The sequence below is a fragment of the Schistocerca serialis genome, chromosome 7 (genome assembly GCF_023864345.2).
Source record: "Schistocerca serialis cubense isolate TAMUIC-IGC-003099 chromosome 7, iqSchSeri2.2, whole genome shotgun sequence".
Taxonomy (NCBI): Eukaryota; Metazoa; Arthropoda; class Insecta; order Orthoptera; family Acrididae; genus Schistocerca; species Schistocerca serialis.
In genome coordinates this window covers 614,606,446-614,627,868 of record NC_064644.1, presented here as the reverse complement: position 1 = coordinate 614,627,868, position 21,423 = coordinate 614,606,446, and positions in this window count along the sequence as shown.

The following is a 21,423-nucleotide window of genomic DNA, read 5'->3' as shown; positions in this document are numbered from 1 at the left end:
TCACTTAAGGTTTACTGTATACCTTGCACCTCCTTATTGACGATGGAACACAGAAATTGCATCGGATTTAAATACAAAAGGCACAATGCCGACTTAAGTACTAGAGGACCGACACTCTAACTTCATATGATTTGAACATCTCCCGCGAGTCCAGTTTTACATTCCGATGCTTCACTTCAGGTTTACTGTATCCCTTGTATCTTCTTATTGACGATGAAACACAGAAATTGCATCCGAATTTAATACAAAAGGCACAATGCCGACTTAAGTTCAAGAGCACTCACATTCTAACTTTCTGTGATTTGACCCTCTCCAGTGAGTCCAGTTTTAGATTCCGATGCTTCACTTCAGATTTACTGTATACCTTCGACCTTCTTAATGACGATGAAGCAATGAAATTGCGTCGGAATTAAATTCAAAAGGCACAATGCCGACTTAAGTACAAGAGGAGTGACACTCTAACTTTCTATGATTTGAACCTCTCCTGTGAGTATAGTTTTACTTTCCGATGCTTCACTTCAGGTTTACTGTATCCCTTGGACCTTCTTATTGACGATGAAACAGAGAAATTGCGTCCGAAATTAATACAAAAGTCACAATGCCGACTTAAGTACAAGACGACTGACACTTTAAATTTCTATGATTTGAACCTCTCCTGTGAGTCTACTTTTAGATTCCGATGCTTCATTTCAGGTTTACTGTATACCTTGGACCTTCTTATTGACGATGAAACACAGAAATTGCACCGGAATTAAATACAAAAGGCACAATGCCGACTTAAGTACAAGAGGACTGACACTCTAACCTTCTATGATTTGAACCTCTCCTGTCAGTCCAGTTTTAGATTCCGATGCTGCACTTCTGGTTTACTGTATCCCTTGGACATTCTTATTGACGATGAAACACAGAAATTGCATCCGATTTTAATACAAAAGGCACAATGCCAACTTAGGTACAAGAGGACTGACATTCTAACATTCTATGATTCGAACCTCTCCAGTGAGTCCAGTTTTAGATTCCGATGCTTCACATAAGGTTTACTGTATCCCTTGGACCTACTTATTGACGATGAAACATAGAAATTGCATCCGAATTTAATACAAAACGCACAATGCGGACTTAAGTACAAGAGGACTGACACTCTAACTTTCTATGATTTGAACCTCTCCTGTAAGTCCAGTTTTAGATTCCGATGCTTCACTTCTGGTTTACTGTATACCTTGGACCTTCTTATTGACGATGAAACACAGAAATAGCTTCGAATTAAATCCAAAAGGCACAATGCTGACTTTAGTACAAGAGGACTGACAATCTAACTTTCTATGATATGAACCTCTCCTGGGAGTCCAGTTTTAGATTCTGATGCTTCACTTCAGGTTTACTGTATGCCTTGCACCTCCTTATTGACGATTAAACACAGAAATTGCATCGGAATTAAATACAAAAGGCACAATGCCGACTTAAGTACAAGAGGACTGACACTCTAACTTTCTTTGATTTGAACGTCTTCTAAGTGTCAAGTTTAGGATTCCGATGCTTCACTTCAGGTTTACTGTATACCATAGACTTTCTTATCGACGAAGAAGCACAGAAAGTGCATCGGAATTAAATTCAAAAGGCACAATGCCGACTTAAGTACAAGAGGACTCACATTCTACCCATCTATGATTTGAACCTCTCCAGTGAGTCCAGTTTTAGATTCCGATGCTTCACTTCAGGTTTACTGTATAACTTGGACTTTCTTATTGACGATGAAGCAATGAAATTGCGTCGGAATTAAATTCAAAAGGCACAATGCTGACTTAAGTACAAGAGGAGTGACACTCTAACTTTCTATGATTTGAACCGCTCCTGTGAGTCCAGTTTTAGATTCCGAGGCTTCACTTCAGGTTTACTGTACACCTTGGACCTTCTTATTGACGATGAGACACAGAAATTGCATCGAATTAAATTCAAAAGGAACAATGCCGACTTAAGTACAAGAGGACTGTCACTCTAACTTTCTATGATTTGAACCTCTCCTGTGAGTCCACTTTTAGATACCATTGCTTCACTTCAGGTTTACTGTATACCTTGGACCTTCTTATTGACGATGAAACACAGAAATTGCACCGGAATTAAATACTAAAGGCACAATGCCGACTTAAGTACAAGAGGACTGACACTCTAACCTTCTATGATTTGAACCTCTCCTGTCAGTCCAGTTTTAGATTCCGATGCTGCACTTCTGGTTTACTGTATCCCTTGGACATTCTTATTGACGATGAAACACAGAAATTGCATCCGATTTTAATACAAAAGGCACAATGCCGACTTAGGTACAAGAGGACTGACATTCTAACTTTCTATGATTTGAATCTCTCCAGTGAGTCCAGTTTTAGATTCCGATGCTTCACTTAAGGTTTTCTGTATCCCTTGGACCTACTTATTGACGATGAAACACAGAAATTGCATCCGAATTTAATACAAAAGGCACAATGCGGACTTAAGTACAAGAGGACTGACACTCTAACTTTCTATGATTTGAACCTCTCCTGTAAGTCCAGTTTTAGATTCCGATGCTTCACTTCTGGTTTACTGTATACCTTGGACCTTCTTATTGACAATGAAACACAGAAATTGCTTCGAATTTAATCCAAAAGGCACAATGCTGACTTTAGTACAAGAGGACTGACAATCTAACTTTCTATGATATGAACCTCTCCTGGGAGTCCAGTTTTAGATTCCGATGCTTCACTTCAGGTTTACTGTATGCCTTGCACCTCCTTATTGACAATTAAACACAGAAATTGCATCGGAATTAAATTCAAAAGGCACAATGCCGACTTAAGTACAAGAGGACTGACACTCTAACTTTCCATGATTTGAACGTCTTCTAAGTGTCAAGTTTAGGATTCCGATGCTTCACTTCAGGTTTACTGTATACCATAGACTTTCTTATCGACGAAGAAGCAGCAGAAAGTGCATCGGAATTAAATTCAAAAGGCACAATGCCGACTTAAGTACAAGAGGACCCACATTCTAACTTTCTATGATTTGAACCTCTCCAGTGAGTCCAGTTTTAGATTCCGATGCTTCACTTCAGGTTTACTGTATAACTTGGACCTTCTTATTGACGATGAAGCAATGAAATTGCGTCGGAATTAAATTCAAAAGGCACAATGCTGACTTAAGTACAAGAGGACTGACACTCAAACTTTCTATGATTTGAACCTCTCCTGTGAGTCCAGTTTTAGATTCCGATGCTTCACTTCAGGTTTACTGTATACCTTGGACCTTCTTATTGACGATGAGACACAGAAATTGCATCGAATTAAATTCAAAAGGAACAATGCCGACTTAAGTACAAGAGGACTGACACTCAAACTTTCTATGATTTGAACCTCTCCTGTGAGTCCACTTTTAGATACCAATGCTTCACTTCAGGTTTACTGTATACCTTGGACCTTCTTATTGACGATGAAACACAGAAATTGCATCCGAATTAAATTCAAAAGGCACAATGCCAACTTAAGTACATGAGGACTGACACTCTAAATTTCTATGATTTCAACCTCTCCTGTCAGTCCAGTTTTAGATTCCGATGCTTCACTTCAGGTTTACTGTATCCCTTGGACCTTCGTATTGACGATGAAACACAGAAATTGCATCCGAATTTAATACAAAAGGCACAATGCTGACTTAGGTACAAGAGGACTGACACTCTAACTTTCTATGATTTGAACCTCTCCAGTGAGTCCAGTTTTAGATTCCGATGCTCCACTTCAGGCTTACTGTATCCCTTGGACCTTCTTATTGACGATGAAACACAGAAATTGCATCCGAATTTAATACAAAAGGCACAATGCGGACTTAAGTACAAGAGGTCTGACACTCTATCTTTCTATGATTTGAACCTCTCCTGTGAGTCCAGTTTTAGATTCCGATGCTTCACTTCAGGTTTACTGTATACCTTGGGCCTTCTTATTGACGATGAAACACAGAAATTGCATCGAATTAAATTCAAAAGGCACAATGCTGACTTTAGTACAAGAGGACTGACACTCTAACTTTCTATGATTTGAACTTCTCCTGGGAGTCCAGTTTTAGATTCCGATGCTTCACTTCAGGTTTTGTATAACTTGGATCTTCTTATTGACGACGAAGCACTGATATTGCGTCGGAATTAAATTCAAAAGGCACAATGCCGACTTAAGTACAAGAGGAGTGACACTCTAAATTCCTATGATTTGGACCTCTCCTGTGAGTCCAGTTTTAGAATCCGATACTTCACTTCAGGTTTACTGTATACCTTGGACCTTCTTATTGACGATGAAACACAGAAATTGCATCGCATTAAATTCAAAAGGCACAATGCCGATCAAAGTACAAGAGGAGTGACACTCTAACTAACTATGATTTGAACCTCTCTTGTGAGTCCAGTTTTAGATTCCGATGCCTCACTTCAGGTTTACTGTATCCCTTGGACCTTCTTATTGACGATGAAACAGAGAAATTGCATCCTAATTTAATACAAAAGGCACAATGCCGACTTAAGTACAAGAGGACTGACACTCTAACTATCTATGATGTGAACCTCTCCTGTGAGTCCACTTTCAGATTCCGATGCTTCACTTTAGGTTTACTGTATACCTTGGATCTTCTTATTGACGATGAAACACAGAAATTGCATAGGAATTAAATTCAAAAGGCACAATGCCGACTTAAGTACAAGAGGACTGACACTCTAACTTTCTGTGATTTGAACCTCTCCTGTGAGTCCAGTTTTAGATTCCGATGCTCACTTCAGTTTTACTGTATACCTTGGACCTTCTTATTGACGATGAAGCACAGAAATTACATCGGAATTAAATTCAAAAAGCACAATGCCGACTTAAGTACAAGAGGACTGACACTCTACTTTCTATGAATTGAAACTCTCCTGTGAGTCCGGTTTTAGATTCCCATGCTTCACTTTAGGTTTACTGTATACCTTGAAACCTTCTTATTGACGATGTAACACAGAAATTCCATCGGAATTAAATTCAAAAGGTACAATGCCGACTTAAGTACAAGAGGACTGACACTCTAACTTTCTATGATTTGAGCCTCTCCTGTGAGTCCAGTTTTAGATTCCGATGCTTCACTTCTGGTTTACTGTATACCTCGGACCTTCTTATTGACGATGAAGCACAGAAATTGCATCGGAATTAAATACAAAAGGCACAATGCCGACTTAAGTACAAGAGGACTGACACTCTAACTTTCTATGATTTGAACATCTACTGTGAGTCCAGTTTTAGATTCCGATGCTTCACTTCAGGTTTACTGTATCCCTTGGACCTTCTTATTGACGATGAAACAGAGAAATTGCATCCGAATTTAATACAAAAGTCACAATGCCGACTTAAGTACAAGAGGACTGACACTCTAACTTTCTATGATTTGAACCTATCCTGTGAGTCCACTTTTAGATTCCAATGCTTCACTTCAGGTTTACTGTATACCTTGGACCTTCTTATTGACGATGAAACACAGAAATTGCATCGGAATTAAATTCAAAAGGCACAATGGCGACTTAAGTACAAGAGGTCTGACACTCTAACTTTCTATGATCTGAACCTCTCCTGTCAGTCCAGTTTTAGATTCCGATGCTTCACTTCAGGTTTACTGTATCCCTTGGACATTCGTATTGACGATGAAATACAGAAATTGCATCCGAATTTATTACAAAAGGCACAATGCTGACTTAGGTACAAGAGGACTGACATTCTAACTTTCTATGATTTGAACGTCTCCTGTGAGTCCAGTTTTAGATTCCGATGCTCCACTTCAGGTTCACTGTATCCCTTGGACCTTCTTATTGACGATGAAACACAGAAATTGCATCCGAATTTAATACAAAAGGCACAATGCGGACTTAAGTACAAGAGGATTGACACTCTATCTTTCTATGATTTGAACCTCTCCTGTGAGTCCAGTTTTAGATTACGATGCTTCACTTCAGGTATACTGTATCCCTTGGACCTTCTTATTGACGATGAAACACAGAAATTGCATGCGAATTTAATACAAAAGGCACAATTCGGACTTAAGTACAAGAGGACTGACACTCTAACTTTCTATGATTTGAACCTCTCCTGTGAGTCCAGTTTTAGATTCCGATGCTTCACTACAGGTTTCCTGTGTACCTTGGACATTCTTATTGACGATGAAACCCAGAAATTGCATCGGAATTAAATACAAAAGGCACAATGCCGACTTAAGTACAAGAGGACTGACACTCTAACTTTCTATGATTTGAACGTCTTCTAAGTGTCAAGTTTAGGATTCCGATGCTTCACTTCAGGTTTACTGTATACCTTGGACTTTCTTATTGACGATGAAGCACAGAAATTGCATTGGAATTAAAATCAAAAGGCACAATGCCGACTTAAGAACATGAGGACTGACACTCTAACTTTCTATGATTTCAACATCTCCTGCGAGTCCAGTTTAACATTCCGATGCTTCACTTCAGGTTTACTGTATCCCTTGGCTCTTCTTATTGACGATGAAACACAGAAATTGCATCCGAACTTAATACAAAAGGCACAATACCGACTTAAGTACAAGAGGACTCACATTCTAACTTTCTTTGATTAGAACCTCTCCAGTGAGTCCAGTTTTTGATTCCGATGCTTCACTTCAGGTTTACTGTATACCTTGGACCTTCATATTGACGATGAAGCATTGAAATTGCGTCCGAATTAAATTCAAATATCACAATGCCGACTTAACTACAAGAGGAGTGACACTCTAATTTTCTATGATTTGAACCTCTCCTGTGAGTCCAGTTTTAGATTCCGATGCTTCACTTCAGGTTTACTGTATAACTCGGACCTTCTTATTGACGATGAAACACAGAAATTGCATCGAATTAAGTTCAAAAGGCACAATGCCGACTTAAGTACAAGAGGACTGACACTCTAACTATCTATGATTTGAACCTCTCCTGTGAGTCCAGTTTTTGATTCCGATGCTTCTGTTCAGGGTTACTGTATCCCTTGGACCTTCTTATTGACGATGAAACAGAGAAATTGCATCCGAAATTAATACAAATCCACAATGCCGACTTAAGTACAAGAGGACTGACACTCTAACTTTCTATGATTTGAACGTCTTCTAAGTGTCAAGTTTAGGATTCCGATGCTTCACTTCAGGTTTACTGTATACCTTGGACTTTCTTATTGACGATGAAGCCCAGAAATTGCATCGGAATTAAATTCAAATGGCACAAAGCCGACTTAAGTACATGAGGACTGACACTCTAACTTTCTATGATTTGAACGTCTCCTGCGAGTCCACTTTTGCATTCCGATGTTTCACTGCAGGTTTACTGTATCCCTTGGATCTTCTTATTGACGATGAAACAGAGAAATTGCATCCGAATTTAATACAAAAGGCACAATGCCGACTTAAGTACAAGAGGACTCACATTCAAACTTTCTATGATTTGAACCTCTCCTGTGAGTCCACTTCCAGATTCCGATGCTTCACATTAGGTTTACTGTATACCTTGGACCTTCTTATTGACGATGAAACACAGAAATTGCATAGGAATTAAATTCAAAAGGCACAATGCTGACTTTAGTACGAGAGGACTGACACTCTAACTTTCTATGATTTGAACGTCATCTAAGTGTCAAGTTTAGGATTCCGATGCTTCTCTTCAGGTTTACTGTATACCATGGACTTTCTTATTGACGAAGAAGCACAGAAATTGCATCGGAATTAAATTCAAAAGGCAGAATGCCGACTTAGGTACAAGAGGACAGACACTCTAACTTTCTATGATTTGAACCTCTCTAGTGAGTCCAGTTTTAGATTCCGATGCTTCACTTCAGGTTTAATGTATCCCTTGGACCTTCTTATTGACGATGAAACACAGAAATTGCATCCGAATTTAATACAAAAATCACAATGCGGACTTAAGTACAAGAGGACTGACACTCTAACTTTCTATGATTTGAACCTCTCCTGTGATTCCAGTTTTAGATTCCGATGCTTCAGTTCAGGTTTACTGTATACCTTGGACCTTATTATTGACGATGAAACACAGAAATTCCATCGAATTAAATTCAAAAGGCACAATGCTGACTTTAGTACAAGAGGACTGACACTCTAACTTTCTATGATTTGAACCTCTCCTGGGAGTCCAGTTTTAGATTCCGTTGCTTCACTTAAGGTTTACTGTATACCTTGCACCTCCTTATTGACGATGGAACACAGAAATTGCATCGGAATTAAATACAAAAGGCACAATGCCGACTTAAGTACAAGAGGACCGACACTCTAAATTTATATGATTTGAACATCTCCTGCGAGTCCAGTTTTACATTCCAATGCTTCACTTCAGGTTTACTGTATCCCTTGGATCTTCTTATTGACGATGAAACACAGAAAATGCATCCGAATTTAATACAAAAGGCACAATGCCGACTTAAGTACATGAGCACTGATACTGTAACTATCTATGATTTGAACCACTCCTGTGAGTCCAGTTTTAGATTCCGATGCTTCACTTCAGGTTTACTGTATCCCTTGGACCTTCTTATTGACTATGAAACAGAGAAATTGCATCCGAATTTAATACAAAAGTCACAATGCAGACATAAGTACAAGAGGACTGACACTCTAAATTTCTATGATTTGAACCTCTCCTGTGAGTCTACTTTTAGATTCCGATGCTTCATTTCAGGTTTACTGTATACCTTGGACCTTCTTATTGACGATGAAACACAGAAATTGCACCGGAATTAAATACAAAAGGCACAATGCCGACTTAAGTACAAGAGGACTGACACTCTAACCTTCTATGATTTGAACCTCTCCTGTCAGTCCAGTTTTAGATTCCGATGCTGCACTTCTGGTTTACTGTATCCCTTGGACATTCTTATTGACGATGAAACACAGAAATTGCATCCGATTATAATACAAAAGGCACAATACGGATTTAAGTACAAGAGGACTGACACTCTAACTTTCTATGATTTGAACCTCTCCTGTAAGTCCAGTTTTAGATTCCGATGCTTCACTTCAGGTTTACTGTATACCTTGGACCTTCTTATTGACGATGAGACACAGAAATTGCATCGAATTAAATTCAAAAGGAACTATGCCGACTTAAGTACAAGAGGACTGACACTCTAACTTTCTATGATTTGAATCTCTCCTGTGAGTCCACTTTTAGATACCAATGCTTCACTTCAGGTTTACTGTATACCTTGGACCTTCTTATTGACGATGAAACACAGAAATTGCATCTGAATTAAATTCAAAAGGCACAATGCCAACTTAAGTACAAGAGGACTGACACTCTAACTTCCTATGATTTGAACCTCTCCTGTCAGTCCAGTTTTAGATTCCGATGCTTCACTTCAGGTTTACTGTATCCCTTGGACCTTCGAATTGACGACGAAACACAGAAATTGCATCCGAATTTAATACAAAAGGCACAATGCTGATTTAGGTACAAGAGGACTGACACTCTAACTTTCTATGATTTGAACCTCTCCAGTGAGACCAGTTTTAGATTCCGATGCTCCACTTCAGGTTTACTGTATCCCTTGGACCTTCTTATTGACGATGAAACACAGAAATTGCATCCGAATTTAATACAAAAGGCACAATGCGGACTTAAGTACAAGAGGTCTGACACTCTACCTTTCTATGATTTGAACCTCTAATGTGAGTCCAGTTTTAGATTCCGATGCTTCACTTCAGGTATACTGTATACCTTGGACCTTCTTATTGACGATGAAACACAGAAATTGCATCGAATTAAATTCAAAAGGCACAATGCCGACTTAAGTACAAGAGGACTGAAACTCTAACTTGCTATGATTTGAACGTCTTCTAAGTGTCAAGGTTAGGATTCCGGTGCTTCACTTCAGGTTTACTGTATACCATGGACTTTCTTATAGACGAAGAAGCACAGAAATTGCATCGGAATTAAATTCAAAAGGCACAATGCCGACTTAAGTACAAGAGGACTCAAATTCTAACTTTCTATGATTTGAAACTCTCCAGTGAGTCCAGTTATAGATTCCGATGCTTCACTTCAGGTTTTGTATAACTTGGATCTTCTTATTGACGACGAAGCACTGAAATTGCGTCGGAATTAAATTCAAAAGGCACAATGCCGACTTAAGTACAAGAGGAGTGACACTCTAAATTCCTATGATTTGAACCTCTCCTGTGAGTCCAGTTTTAGATTCCGATGCTTCACTTCAGGTTTACTGTATACCTTGGACCTTCTTATTGACGATGAAACACAGAAATTGCATCGCATTAAATTCAAAAGGCACAATGCCGATCTAAGTATAAGAGGAGTGACACTCTAACTATCTATGATTTGAACCTCTCTTGTGAGTCCAGTTTTAGATTCCGATGCCTCACTTCAGGTTTACTGTATTCCTTGGACCTTCTTATTGACGATGAAACAGAGAAATTGCATCCTAATTTAATACAAAAGGCACAATGCCGACTTAAGTACAAGAGGACTGACACTCTAACTATCTATGATTTGAACCTCTCCTGTGAGTCCACTTTTAGATTCCGATGCTTCACTTTAAGTTTACTGTATACCTTGGACCTTCTTATTGACGATAAAACACAGAAATTGCATAGGAATTAAATTCAAAAGGCACAATGCCGACTTAAGTACAAGAGGACTGACACTCTAACTTTCTGTGATTTGAACCTCTCCTGTGAGTCCAGTTTTAGATTCCGATGCTCACTTCAGGTTTACTGTATACCTTGGACCTTCTTATTGACGATGAAGCACAGAAATTGCATCGGAATTAAATTCAAAAGGCACAATGCCGACTTAAGTACAAGAGGACTGACACTCTAACTATCTATGATTTGAACCTCTCCTGTGAGTCCACTTTTAGATTCCGATGCTTCACTTTAAGTTTACTGTATACCTTGGACCTTCTTATTGACGATAAAACACAGAAATTGCATAGGAATTAAATTCAAAAGGCACAATGCCGACTTAAGTACAAGAGGACTGACACTCTACTTTCTATGATTTGAAACTCGCCTGTGAGTCCAGTCTTAGATTCCAATGCTTCACTTTAGGTTTACTGTATACCTTGAAACCTTCTTATTGACGATGTAACACAGAAATTCCATCGGAATTAAATTCAAAAGGCACAATGCCGACTTAAGTACAAGAGGACTGACACTCTACTTTCTATGAATTGAAACTCTCCTGTGAGTCCAGTTATAGATTCCCATGCTTCACTTTAGATTTACTGTATACCTTGAAACCTTCTTATTGACGATGAAGCACAGATATTGCATCGGAATTAAATACAAAAGGCACAATGCCGACTTAAGTACAAGAGGACTGACACTCTAACTTTCTATGATTTGAACATCTACTGTGAGTCCAGTTTTAGATTCCGATGCTTCACTTCAGGTTTACTGTATCCCTTGGACCTTCTAATAGACGATGAAACAGAGAAATTGCATCCGAATTTAATACAAAAGTCACAATGCCGACTTAAGTACAAGAGGACTGACACTCTAACTTTCTATGATTTGAACCTCTCCTGTGAGTCCACTTTTAGATTCCAATGCTTCACTTCAGGTTTACTGTATACCTTGGACCTTCTTATTGACGATGAAACACAGAAATTGCATCGGAATTAAATTCAAAAGGCACAATGCCGACTTAAGTACAAGAGGACTGACACTCTAACTTTCTATGATCTGAACCTCTCCTGTCAGTCCAGTTTTAGATTCCGATGCTTCACTTCAGGTTTACTGTATCCCTTGGACATTCGTATTGACGATGAAATACAGAATATGCATCCGAATTTAATACAAAAGGTACAATGCTGACTTAGGTACAAGAGGACTGACATTCTAACTTTCTATGATTTGAACATCTACTGTGAGTCCAGTTTTAGATTCCGATGCTTCACTTCAGGTTTACTGTATCCCTTGGACCTTCTAATTGACGATGAAACAGAGAAATTGCATCCGAATTTAATACAAAAGGACAATGCGGACTTAAGTACAAGAGGACTGACACTCTATCTTTCTATGATTTGAACCTCTCCTGTGAGTCCAGTTTTAGATTCCGATGCTTCACTTCAGGTATACTGTATCCCTTGGACCTTCTTATTGACGATGAAACACAGAAATTGCATCCGAATTTAATACAAAAGGCACAATTCGGACTTAAGTACAAGAGGACTGACACTCTAACTTTCTACGATTTGAACCTCTCCTGTGAGTCCAGTTTTAGATTCCGATGCTTCACTTCAGGTTTCCTGTGTACCTTGGACATTCTTATTGACGATGAAACACAGAAATTGCATCGAATTAAATTCAAAAGGCACAATGCCCACTTAAGAACAAGAGACTGACACTCTAACTTTCTATGATTTGAAACTCTCCTGGGAGTCCAGTTTCAGATTCCGATGCTTCACTTCAGGTTTACTGTATACCTTGGACCTCCTTATTGACGATGAATCACAGAAATTGCATCGGAATTAAATACAAAAGGCACAATGCCGACTTAAGTACAAGAGGACTGACACTCTAACTTTCTATGATTTGAACGTCTTCTAAGTGTCAAGTTTAGGATTCCGATGCTTCACTTCAGGTTTACTGTATACCTTGGACTTTCTTACTGACGATGAAGCACAGAAATTGCATTGGAATTAAATTCAAAAGGCACAATGCCGACTTAAGAACATGAGGACTGACACTCTGACTTTCTATGATTTGAACATCTCCTGCGAGTCCAGTTTAACATTCCGATGCTTCACTTCAGGTTTACTGTATACCTTGGATCTTCTTATTGACGATGAGACACAGAAATTGCATCCGAATTTAATACAAAAGGCACAATGCTAACTTAAGTACAAGAGGACTCACATTCTAACTTTCTTTGATTAGAACCTCTCCAGTGAGTCCAGTTTTTCATTCCGATGCTTCACTTCAGGTTTACTGTATACCTTGGACCTTCATATTGACGATGAAGCATTGAAATTGCGTCGGAATTAAATTCAAATTTCACAATGCCGACTTAACTACAAGAGGAGTGACACTCTAACTTTCTATGATTTGAACCTCTCCTGTGAGTTCAGTTTTAGATTCCGATGCTTCACTTCAGGTTTACTGTATAACTTGGACCTTCTTATTGACGATGAAACAGAGAAATTGCATCCGATTTTAATACAAAAGCCACAATTCCGACTTAAGTACAAGAGGACTGACACTCCAACTTTCTATGATTTGAACGTCTTCAAAGTGTCAAGTTTAGGATTCCGATGCTTCACTTCAGGTTTACTGTATACCTTGGACTTTCTTATTGACAATGAAGCACAGAAATTGCATCGGAATTAAATTCAAAAGGCACAAAGCCGACTTAAGTACATGAGGACTGACACTCTAACTTTCTATGATTTGAACGTCTCCTGCGAGTCCAGTTTTGCATTCCGATGTTTCACTGCAGGTTTACTGTATCCCTTGGATCTTCTTATTGACGATGAAACAGAGAAATTGCATCCGAATTTAATACAAAAGGCACAATGCCGACTTAAGTACAAGAGGACTCGCATTCTAACTTTCTATGATTTGAACCTCTCCTGTGAGTCCACTTCCAGATTCCGATGCTTCACTTTAGGTTTTCTGTATACCTTGGACCTTCTTATTGACGATGAAACACAGAAATTGCATAGGAATTAAATTCAAAAGGCACAAAGCCGACTTAAGTACAAGAGGACTGACACTCTAACTGTCTATGATTTGAACCTCTCCTGTGAGTCAAGTTTTAGATTCCGATGCTTCACTTCAGGTTTACTGTATACCTTGGACCTTCTTATTGACGATGAAGCACAGAAATTGCATCGGAATTAAATTCAAAAGGCACAATGCCGACTTAAGTACAAGAGGACTGATACTCTAACTTTCTATGATTTGAACCTCTCCTGTGAGCCCAGTTTTATATTCCGATGCTTCACTTCAGGTTTACTGTTTCCCTTGGCCCTTCTAATATACGATGAAACACAGAAATTGCATCCGAATTTAATACTAAAGGCACAATGCCGACTTAAGTACAAGAGGACTGACACTCTACTTTCTATGAATTGAAACTCACCTGTGAGTCCAGTTTTAGATTCCCATGCTTCACTTTAGGTTTACTGTATACCTTGAAACCTTCTTATTGACGATGTAACACAGAAAATCCATCGGAATTAAATTCAAAAGGTACAATGCCGACTTAAGTACAAAAGGACTGACACTCTAACTTTCTATGATTTGAGCCTCTCCTGTGAGTCCAGTTTTAGATTCCGATGCTTCACTTCTCGTTTACTGTATACCTCGGACCTTCTTATTGACGATGAAGCACAGAAATTGCATCGGAATTAAATACAAAAGGCACAATGCCGAGTTAAGTACATGAGGACTGACACTCTAACTTTCTATGATTTGAACATCTACTGTGAGTCCAGTTTTAGATTCCGATGCTACACTTCAGGTTTACTGTATCCGTTGGACCTTCTTATTGACGATGAAACAGAGAAATTGCATCCGAATTTAATACAAAAGTCACAATGCCGACTTAAGTACAAGAGGACTGACACTCTAACTTTCTATGATTTGAACCTCTCCTATGATTCCACTTTTAGATTCCAATGCTTCACTTCAGGTTTACTGTATACCTTGGACCTTCTTATTGACGATGACTCACAGAAATTGCATCGGAATTAAATTCAAAAGGCACAATGCCGACTTAAGTACAAGAGGTCTGACACTCTAACTTTCTATGAATTGAACCTCTCATGTCAGTCCAGTTTTAGATTCCGATGCTTCACTTCAGGTTTACTGTATCCCTTGGACCTTCTTATTGACCATGAAATACAGAAATTGCAACCGAATTTAATACTAAAGGCACAATGCCGACTTAAGTACAAGAGGACTGACACTCTACTTTCTATGAATTGAAACTCTCCTGTGATTCCAGTTTTAGATTCCCATGCTTCACTTTAGGTTTACTGTATACCTTGAAACCTTCTTATTGACGATGTAACACAGAAATTCCATCGGAATTAAATTCAAAAGGTACAATGCCGACTTAAGTACAAGAGGATTGACACTCTAACTTTCTATGATTTGAACCTCTCCTGTGAATCCACTTTTAGATTCCAATGCTTCACTACAGGTTTACTGTATACCTTGGACCTTCTTATTGACGATGAAACACAGAAATTGCATCGGAATTAAATTCAAAAGGCACAATGCTGACTTAAGTACAAGAGGACTGACACTGTAACTTTCTATGTTCTGAACCTCTCCTGTCAGTCGAGTTTTAGATTCCGATGCTTCACTTCAGGTTTACTGTATCCCTTGGACATTCGTATTGACGATGAAATACAGAAATTGCATCCGAATTTAATACAAAAGGCACAATGCTGACTTAGGTACAAGAGGACTGACATTCTAACTTTCTATGATTTGAACGTCTCCTGTGAGTCCAGTTTTAGATTCCGATGCTCCACTTCAGGTTTTCTGTATCCCTTGGACCTTCTTATTGACGATGAAACACAGAAATTGCATCCGAATTTAATACAAAAGGCACAATGCGGACTTAAGTACAAGAGGACTGACACTCTATCTTTCTATGATTTGAACCTCTCCTGTGAGTCCAGTTTTAGATTCCGATGCTTCACTTCAGGTATACTGTATCCCTTGGACCTTCTTATTGACGATGAAACACAGAAATTGCATCCGAATTTAATACAAAAGGCACAATGCGGACTTAAGTACAAGAGGACTGACACACTAACTTTCTATGATTTGAACACCTCCTGTGAGTCCAGTTTTAGATTCCGATGCTTCACTTCAGGTTTCCTGTATACCTTGGACATTCTTATTGACGATGAAACACAGAAATTGCATCGAATTAAATTCAAAAGGCACAATGCCCACTTAAGAACAAGAGGACTGACACTCTAACAATCTATGATTTGAAACTCTCCTGGGAGTCCAGTTTCAGATTCCGATGCTTCACTTCAGGTTTACTGTATACCTTGGACCTCCTTATTGACGATGAAACACAGAAATTGCATCGGAATTAAATACAAAAGGCACAATGCCGACTTAAGTACAAGAGGACTCACATTCTAACTTTCTATGATTAGAACCTCTCCAGTGAGTCCAGTTTTTGATTCCGATGCTTCACATCAGGTTTACTGTATACCTTGGACCTTCATATTGACGATGAAGCATTGAAATTGCGTCGGAATTAAATTCAAATATCACAATGCTGACTTAACTACAAAAGGAGTGACACTCTAATTTTCTATGATTTGAACCTCTCATTTGAGTCCAGTTTTAGATTCCGATGCTTCACTTCAGGTTTACTGTATAACTTGGACCTTCTTATTGACGATGAAACACAGAAATTGCATCGAATTAAGTTCAAAAGGCACAATGCCGACTTAAGAACAAGAGGACTGACACTCTAACTATCTATGATTTGAACCTCTCCTGTGAGTCCAGTTTTAGATTCCGATGCTTCTGTTCAGGTTTACTGTATCCCTTGGACCTTCTTATTGACGATGAAACAGAGAAATTGCATACGAATTTAATACAAAAGCCACAATGCCGACTTAAGTACAAGAGGACTGACACTCTAACTTTCTATGATTTGAGCCGCTCCAGTGAGTCCAGTTTTAGATTCCGATGCTTCACTTCTGGTTTACTGTATACCTCGGACCTTCTTATTGACGATGAAGCACAGAAATTGCATCGGAATTAAATACAATAGGCACAATGCCGACTTAAGTACATGAGGACTGACACTCTAACTTTCTATGATTTGAACATCTACTGTGAGTCCAGTTTTAGATTCCGATGCTACACTTCAGGTTTACTGTATCCCTTGGACCTTCCTATTGACGATGAAACAGAGAAATTGCATCTGAATTTAATACAAAAGTCACAATGCCGACTTAAGTACAAGAGGACTGACACTCTAACTTTCTTTGATTTGAACCGCTCCTGTGATCACACTTTTAGATTCCAATGCTTCACTTCAGGTTTACTGTATACCTTGGACCTTCTTATTGACGATGAATCACAGAAATTGCATCGGAATTAAATTCAAAAGGCACAATGCCGACTTAAGTACAAGAGGACTGACACTCTAACTTTCTATGATTTGAACCTCTCCTGTCAGTCCAGTTTTAGATTCCGATGCTTCACCTCAGGTTTACTGTATCCCCTGGACCTTCGTATTGACGATGAAACACAGAAATTGCATCGTATTAAATTAAAAACGCACAATGCTGACTTTAGTACAAGAGGACTGACGGTCTTACTTTCTATGATTTGAACTTCTACTGGGAGTCCAGTTTTAGATTCCGATGCTTCACTTCAGGTTTACTGTATACCTTGCACCTCCTTATTAACGATGAAACACAGAAATTGCATCGTAATTAAATACAAAAGGCACAATGCCGACTTAAGTACAACAGGACTGAAACTCTAACTTTCTATGATTTGAATGTCTTCTAAGTGTCAAGTTTAGGATTCCGGTGCTTCACTTCAGGTTTAGTGTATACCATGGACTTTCTTATAGACGAAGAAGCACAGAAATTGCATCGGAATTAAATTCAAAAGGCACAATGCCGACTTAAGTACAAGAGGACTCACATTATAACTCTCTATGATTTGAACCTCTCCTGTGAGTCCAGTTTTAGGTTCCGATGCTTCACTTCAGGTTTACTGTATACCTTGGACCTTCTTATTGACGATGAAACACAGAAATTGCATCGAATAAATTTCAAAAGGCACAATGCCGATCTAAGTACAAGAGGACTGACACTCTAACTATCTATGATTTGAACCTCTCCTGTGAGTCCAGTTTTAGATTCCGATGCTTCACTTCAGGTTTACTGTATACCTTGGACCTTGTTATTGACGATGAAGCACAGAAATTGCATCGGAATTAAATTCAAAAGGCACAATGCCGACTTAAGTACAAGAGGACTGATACTCTAACTTTCTATGATTTGAACCTCTCCTGTGAGCCCAGTTTTAGATTCCGATGCTACACTTCAGGTTTACTGTTTCCCTTGGCCCTTCTAATTGACGATGAAACACAGAAATTGCATCCGAAATTAATACAAAAGGCACAATGCCGACTTAAGTACAAGAGGACTAACACCCTACTTTCTATGATTTGAAACTCTCCTGTGAGTCCAGTCTTAGATTCCCATGCTTCACTTTAGGTTTACTGTGTACCTTGAAACATTCTTATTGACGATGTAACACAGAAATTCCATCGGAATTAAATTCAAAAGGCACAATGCCGACTTCAGTACAAGAGGACTGCCACTCTAACTTTCTATGATTTGACCCTCTCCTGTGAGTCCAGTTTTAGATTCCGATGCTTCACTTCTGGTTTACTGTATACCTCGGACCTTCTTATTGACGATGAAGCACAGAAATTGCACCGGAATTAAATACAAAACGCACAATGCCCACTTAAGTACAAGAGGACTGACACTCTAACTTTCTATGATTTGAACCTTTCCTGTGAGTCCAGTTTTAGATTCCGATGCTTCACTTCAGGATTACTGTATCCCTTGGACTTTCTTATTGACGATGAATCACAGAAATTGCATCCGAATTTAATACAAAAGGCACAATGCCGACTTAAGTACAATAGGACTAACATTCCAACTTTCTATGATTTGAAACTCTCCAGTGAGTCAAGTTTTAGATTCCGATGCTTCACTTCAGGTATACTGTATCCCTTGGACCTTCTTATTGACGCTGAAACACAGAAATTGCATCCGAATTTAATACAAAAGGCACAATGCGGACATAAGTACAAGAGGACTGACACTCTAACCTTCTATGACATGACCCTCTCCTGTGAGTCCAGTTTTAGATTCCGATGCTTCACTTCAGGTTTCCTGTATACCTTGGACATTCTTATTGACGATGAATCACAGAAATTGCATAGAATTAAATTCAAAAGGGACAATGCCGACTTAAGAACAAGAGGACTGACACTCTAACTTTCTATGATTTGAATCTCTCCTGGGAGTCCAGTTTCAGATTCCGATGCTTCACTTCAGGTTTACTGTATACCTTGGACCTCCTTATTGACGATGAAACACAGAAATTGCATCGGAATTAAATACAAAAGGCACAATGCCGACTTAAGTACAAGAGGACTGACACTCTAACTTTCTATGATTTGAACGTCTTCTAAGTGTCAAGTTTAGGATTCCGATGCTTCACTTCAGGTTTACTGTATACCTTGGACTTTCTTATTGACGATGAAGCACAGAAATTGCATTGGAATTAAATTCAAAAGGCACAATGCCGACTTAAGTACATGAGGACTGACACTCTAACTTTCTATGATTTCAACATCTCCTGCGAGTCCAGTTTAACATTCCGATGCTTCACTTCAGGTTTACTGTATCCCTTGGATCTTCTTATTGACGATGAAACACAGAAATTGCATGCGAATTTAATACAAAAGGCACAATGCCGACTTAAGTACTAGAGGTCTCACATTCTAACTTTCTATGATTAGAACCTCTCCAGTGAGTCCAGTTTTTGATTACGAAGCTTCACTTCAGGTTTACTGTATACCTTGGACCTTCTTATTGACGATGAAGCATTGAAATTGCGTCGGAATTAAATTCAAATATCACAATGCTGACTTAACTACAAGAGGAGTGACACTCTAACTTTCTATGATTTGAACCGCTCCTGTGAGTCCAGTTTTAGATTCCGATGCTTCACTTCAGGTTTACTGTATAACTTGGACCTTCTTATTGACGATGAAACACAGAAATTGCATCGCATTAAATTCAAAAGGCACAATGCCGACTTAAGTACAAGAGGACTGACACTCTAACTATCTATGATGTGAACCTCTCCTGTGAGTCCAGTTTTAGATTCCGATGCTTCTGTTCAGGTTTACTGTATCCCTTGGACCTTCTTATTGACAATGAAACAGAGAAATTGCATCCGAATTTAATACAAAAGCCACAATGCCGACTTAAGTACAAGAGGACTGACACTCTAACTTTCTATGATTTGAACGTCATCTAAGTGTCAGGTATAGGATTCCGATGCTTCACTTCAGGTTTACTGTATACCTTGGACTTTCTTATTGACGATGAAGCACAGAAATTGCATCGGAATTAAATTCAAAAGGCACAATGCCGACTTAAGTACATGAGGACTGACACTCTAACTATCTATGATGTGAACCTCTCCTGTGAGTCCAGTTTTGGATTCCGATGCTTCTGTTGAGGTTTACTGTATCCCTTGGATCTTCTTATTGACGATGAAACACAGAAATTGCATCCGAATTTAATACAAAAGGCACAATGCCGACTTAAGTACAAGTGGACTCACATTCTAACTTTCTATGATTTGAACCTCTCCAGTGAGTCCTGTTTTAGATTCCGATGCTTCACTTCAGGTTTACTGTATACCTTGGACCTTCTTATTGACGATGAAGCACAGAAATTGCGTCGGAATTAAATTCAAAGGGCACAATGCCGACTTAAGTACAAGAGGATTGACACTCTAACTTTCTTTGATTTGAACCTCTCCTGTGAGTCCAGTTTTAGATTCCGATGCTTCTGTTCAGGTTTACTGTATCCCTTGGACCTTCTTATTGACGATGAAACAGAGCAATTGCATCCGAATTTAATACAAAAGCCACAATGCCGACTTAAGTACAAGAGGACTGACACTCTAACTTTCTATGATTTGAACGTCATCTAAGTGTCAAGTTTAGGATTCCGATGCTTCACTTCAGGTTTACTGTATCCATTGGATCTTCTTATTGATGATGAAGCACAGAAATTGCATCGGAATTTAATTCAAAAGGCACAATGGCGTCTTAAGTACAAGAGCAGTGACACTCTGCCTTTCTATGATTTGAACATCTACTGTGAGTCCAGTTTTAGATTCCGATGCTTCATTTCATGTTTACTGTATCCCTTGGACCTTCTTATTAACGTTGAAACACAGAAATTGCATCCGAATTTAATACAAAAGGCAAAATGCCGACTTAAGTACAAGAGGACTGACACTCTAACTTTCTATGATTTGAACCTCTCCTGTGAGTCCAGTTTTAGATTCCGATGCTTCACTTCAGGTTTACTTATACCTTGGACCTTCTAATTGCCGATGAAGCACGGAAATTGCGTCGGAATTAAATTCAAAAGGCACAATGCCGACATAAGTACACGAGGACTGCCACTCTAACTTTACATGATTTGAGCCTCTCCTGTGAGTCCAGTTTTAGATTCCGATGCTACACTTCAGGTTTACTGTATATCTTGGTCCTTCTTATTGACGATGAAACACAGGAATTGCATCGGCATTAAATTC